The sequence below is a fragment of the Helianthus annuus genome, chromosome 16 (assembly GCF_002127325.2).
Source record: "Helianthus annuus cultivar XRQ/B chromosome 16, HanXRQr2.0-SUNRISE, whole genome shotgun sequence".
In the NCBI taxonomy this organism is placed as follows: domain Eukaryota; kingdom Viridiplantae; phylum Streptophyta; class Magnoliopsida; order Asterales; family Asteraceae; genus Helianthus; species Helianthus annuus.
This window is the reverse complement of record NC_035448.2, coordinates 26712043-26717735: the sequence shown is the minus strand read 5'-3', so window position 1 is coordinate 26717735 and position 5693 is coordinate 26712043. Positions and strand designations below refer to the sequence as shown.

Genomic DNA, 5693 nt, shown 5'->3' with positions numbered 1-5693 from the left:
ATACCTAAATTTCCCACTGTTGCTAAATGTAAGTTCTACATCCCAATTTCTCTCAATCGCCAGTTTCACACACTTTTTCATATTCAACACTCGAGTTTCGTTTCGTGGTCAGTGGTGAATTTGTGGTGAAAAAACTATAATTTTGTACCAGGAAATAAGAATGATGCTTTGAACGCCGATTATTGGTAAAACATGTATTTTGAGGATGTACTGATTAAAAGGTCTTATTACTAGATTCAATTTTAATATGTGCATTCCACATGCTCGATGAAATGTTTGTGAGAGAATTTGAGGTGATTTTGGTAGATGTTTCAACAGTCTGTTATGGATGTATGGTGCTTGCAAATATTTTATTTGATTACAGTTGTACAAGGACTATTTTTTTCGATTGAAGACGACACACGCGTCTGTCCCCTCCTCAATCGTCAGTCCAGTGTTTACAGGTCCGGTGTACAAGGACTAATGTATTACAACTTTGTATATTCATTAGTAAAAGGCGGCCTCGATTGGAAGGAGAAGTTAGTGGACTGCGGACGGAACCTGCTATTTTGTCTGTTGAGGTATATTTATAAAAAAATAGAAATTAATAATGTTTTTATACCAATAAGAACATAGAAATTAAGCATTTATATTGCTTTGTTTTGTTTGCTTACTCGTAAAGGATGTGATTTCAGGGTAGAGGATATAACGTTCAGATTTTCTATGTTGAAGAGCCTGTTTCAGATTATCTTCGAGCTACTGTTTCAACAGTAATGTCAATTCATGATAAGGTAGCCCCACTATTGTATATGATTTTTAAAACTATATTCAACATTTACATTCTGTTCATATTTTTATTATTATCTTACGCGTGTATTGTTTTAACTTGTAGGAGCCAATGGGGGTTATTCTTGTCTTTTTAACTCGCCAAGATGATATTGATACTGTCGTTCAATTAATCACGGAAGAAGCCCAAAACAGGGGCAAGTCTTCTCTAGGTATGCCATAGGCTTAAAAAAATTTTAAATTTGAATCCGTTTGGTGTCATTGAAATGTGTAAATATTTAGTGTTCACGATAATTTATAGTTCGTTAATCTCTTCTGTTTCTAATTATGACAATTTTGTTAAACATGTCAGGATTGATTGTTTTGCCTTTGTATTCTGGACTCACTCGTGCAGATCGGGTTACTTATACTTACTTTTAGCTTTTTCCTTTTTCATGTGGTTATTTTTGCACATACCATATTATACATTTGTGAATACCTTTTGACGAAATATGAATATATGATTCACGTTTGCGATATTTTTTATGACTTGGTGTTTTCTCCTTTCCCTAGAGGGAAACGAAAGGTGGTGATCTCAACCAATATTCCAGAGACATCCCTGACGTTAGAGGTTATCTTTGAGTAATTTAGTTGCATATATATGTAAAGTAAAATATATTGTAAATTATCTTATACTATTTTAATTTCATTTATTTGAGCAGTGAATCGTCTATGTTGTTGAGAGTGGTTTCTCAAAACAACGGTTTTACAACCCGGTAATTCTTTCACTTTTTTAGCCATGCCATGCTCTTTATTGACACTAGGGTTTCTCAATATATATAAAATTTTAAACCTTGTAAATTGTTGTGCACAGATTACAGATATAGAAAACCTTGTAGTGGCACCGATATCCAAAGCATCTGCTAGACAACGAGAAATGTTACAGGTGATGAACATCGAGAGGATCACATAAAAGCCCTCCTTGAGCAGGTACATTTTACATGCACGTTAAATTTTCGGATTGTGGGCAAGATTCATGGGTTGGGTAACAAGTCAAAACGGGTCATCATGAGTATGGGCCGAACGCCCAGTCTGACCTTCAACTACATTTCCTTTTCATTTTCAAAAATAATTAAGGCATAAATTGTGACTACAAAAACAGGAGTGTTGGGATTAGCGGGTCAAAACTTGATACATGGAGAAGTTTTCACCGTGGACAAGATAGGTGGGTAACATGTCAAGATAGGTATGGGTTAAACCTGTTCATCATGAGTGTGGGTCGAAATGGGCCAGTCTGACCTTCAATCATGTTTTTCTTTTTATTTTCATAAATATTTAAGACTTAAAATGTGACTACAAAAACAATACAGTTACAAAAATAAGGGTTATATGATGGTGTTAGTATTAACTAAAATGTAAACATGGTAAATGGGAATGGGTAGTGATTTCCACTATGGGCAAGATGGATGGGTAAGAGGTCAAAATGGGTTAGGGTTAAACTGTGTTATCATGCATGATTATGGATTTGGGTGTGCTATTGCTACAAACTGCAGTTGTTGGTGTTGGTCTGAATAGCATGTAAGACACTCCACATTTATAACATATCATGGAGGTAGAATTGGCCACTTTCAGGTGGGCCCGTTTGGGGTGATGTTTGATCTCCAATGTGGCCAAATGAGTTTACAAAATATTAGGTAAAAGTTGGGATTGAAAGTTGCTAAGTATCTTGAATAATTGTAGTTTCCAATGTGGTCAAATTTGTTGAAAATGGCAAGATCCCAAGGGATTTATTTGTTACCAGATTACAGAATGGGACAATTTATTTTATCAGCAGCACAGTGTTAACACAAACACTTACAAGTTTAAGGAAGAGATTTTGCAAGTAGGAGCTGGCTTTGAAAAATTGTGGAGAAAACTTTTATAGCAAGATAACAGCTGACATGGTGGAGTAAAAAGAAAAGCAGGTATGGGAGGTCAACTAATAATAAGAAAGTCAAAGGGTGTGAGTTGACGGGTTCCTAAATCAAGCTCGAGGTATGTTAATATGGCAAGCTCAATATGTGATGAGTCTTTGTGGAAGGTGATATAGATGTTGATTTAGTTCAACATCAAGAACCCATTGTAAACTCTTTTCATATTTGGAAACAGGGATAATGTTGTTTTGTCGAAATTATTTTTCTTTTTGTTTATTTACTTTTTTGCAATGCTCGAATAATTAAGGTTTTTGCTATTGTGTAGGCTTGGTCTTGGGGTCACATGTTCCACACAAGGTGATTATAGAGTAGGACAGTAGGTACTAAACTGTGAGTGTCACTTCTCTATAGTTCATACATTTCACATAGTGAACACTCAACTATGTGTGTCATTGAATCTTGAAATTTGATTTTTTTTTTTAAATTTTGTATATAAAATTTATAACTATATTGCAAAGAAGTTTATGGGGTGTCAATTGTTGGACCTTTTTTCTACTTCTTACTGATTATAAAGGTATTTTTACATTAAAAGTTTAATTTTGAAGTCCATAGTAGCATTATGTTATTTTTATTGTTAAAGTATATAGGAATGGTAAATGGGAATGGACAACTGTACCCGAAGTTTCACCATCATAATATAAATTAGTAAAATCAGTTAATTGTTAACTTTAAACGCACTACTAATTGTAATATTTTTTTTTATTAAAAGTACTCAAAGAAATAAACCGATTGGTGATGTTATTATAACGTTAAATTCCCCGTCCACCGGACGAGTATTAAACTAGTTTTGTAATTGTTTAGGAGTAATAAGCACATGGGTCAAAATATTGTGAAGTTATGATTAATATTACCCGGTTTTAAAAACAACTTAGAGGCATGCAAATTATGTACTTTTTTGCTTATGTCAATTTCGATAAACTTATGAAATAACGTGTATACATAAATTATGTTTTACGGACGTTATACATCATGTATTCAAGCTTGAGTGTTTAAGATTATATATGATTGATTTGAGTGTTCAAGATTATATATGATTGATTAAAGTTTGAAAACGATATATGAAATTTCTTCTAAATTTAAAAGTCAAAATATATTGAGTAGATCCATAGCATAATACAAGTGACAAAGTTGCAATATATGAAATTTTCATGGTTGTACAAATTCCTTATAATTTTTATTTTTATTTGTGTTAAAGACATCAACATTTATCCGATCAAACTTATATCTTGTAATCTGTACACGATCCATGAAACCTTTATTTATCTAAACGGGTTGATAGAATGTAAACAAACTGATAATTACAAAAATGCTAACGTTATAAGATATATATTTGTTTATTTATTCTGATATTATATTAGTTATATAATGATTATCAAGTGTAAGCTGTCAAATACGTTAGACATGGTATATACAATATAATTACTTTTGTTTCGTGTTTTAATCCGTGTTAAAAAAATACATTATGTGTTTAAATTCTCAAAACAAAATGTGAAGGGTCCTTTTTAGAACATCCTATCCATCGTCTTCATCTTTATAATTATATTAAAAATCATTACTTTTCTTCTTTCTTTTCAATTAAATAATATTTTTTTATTACTTTTCTTTTTTCTTTTCAATTAAATAATAATTTTTGGGCCATGTGTCACTTGATTAGGGCATCCTCAATCCCATTTTCCCGCCCAACAGTGTTCCGTTCCTTTATCTCACTCCTAAAAACCCTAATCTTCTAATTCTTCTTCCGTACTCTTCTTTTCTCCCTTCTCTGGCGATTTAAGAAGACCAGATGCGATTCCTCTTTAGATCTGCGATTCCTCTTCTTCAGATCTATGATTCCTCTTTATCAAATCCCCAGATCAAGCCGCTATAATCGTTTCTTCAAAACCCTACCTCATTATCCTCGCCACCATCTCCTCCCATTCTCTGTGATTTTCCAGACTTAGTGGAAGATATGGGTTTCGTCTTTGTGACAAGATGATGTTCAACTACACACGGTGAAATTTCTCTTACAAGATTCTTTCATCTTCTTCGTATGCAAGGTTCTTCCATTTGAGGTTTGATTTGTATGTTTATAGATATGTGTTGATTTATTCTTATTTTCATACAAAGTTTCTATTTAAACCCTAATTTCTACTCCTAATCTCATCATATGGTTCCAAGGTTGTTGTCATCGATGGTCATCAAAGTTGAGATCCGCTTACCTGCGGCTAGATTTCCGCCATGAACTGGTATGTTTGAATATGTTCAGAAACTAAGGGTTTTTTTCTTAACGGTGATGATATGAGTACAACATCTGTTGATTATTGATCTGTGAATATGTTCACCGATTATTCTTTTTGAAATTAGGGTTTCATTTGCTTGAGATTTGAATCTTCCGATTGAGGAAGCCTTTGAAGCCGATCCTTTTAAATTTCCAGTTCCCGATGTATGATCTGTTTGTAACAGCAGTGGTTCAGCATCTACAGTGGATTCAACATCAGGTGTTTGGTTAATTTTTGGTCAGGTTTCCTGTTCAGTTTTGATTTTCACTTATCTAATTTTCATTTTATTTTTAGGCTTCTATATGATTTTGAGTTTGATTGATTGGTCACTTGCTATTGTTGTTTGGTGTTGTTTGCTATTGTTGTCAAGTAAGGTAAAAATGGCCATTCTAAATAAGGTAATCATTTGAGTGAAATGAATGTTGATTTATCAGAAGATGCAGTTGAAGGTATCTTAAATAAGGTAATAATTGCATTACATCCCTGTTGAAAAATAGAATTGATAAATTTAGGGAAAATGAGGTTGAAAGATGATAACCCAACAGTGGAGGATCTCATTCTACAGCTTCGATAAATTCAAGGGTATTCTCAGATAATGGTTCCTGTATGCTTCCAAAGAATCAGCACTTTGGACATCTGTTGTTCTTCAAACAACTATTATCTATTATCTATTCTATCTATTATATATAATAAATGAAAGTTATTTGGGCCACGTGGA

The 5693-nt window shown here is 33.0% G+C and overlaps 1 long non-coding RNA gene across 1 annotated transcript; it reads left to right on the top strand.

Annotated features, from left to right (window-relative positions):
• On the top strand, positions 1–1164 carry LOC110916666. Its single transcript, XR_002579908.2, has 4 exons — positions 1–560; positions 675–770; positions 872–977; positions 1118–1164. It is a non-coding gene; the product is annotated as an uncharacterized LOC110916666 (long non-coding RNA).
• The last annotated feature ends 4529 nt before the right edge of the window (positions 1165–5693 follow it).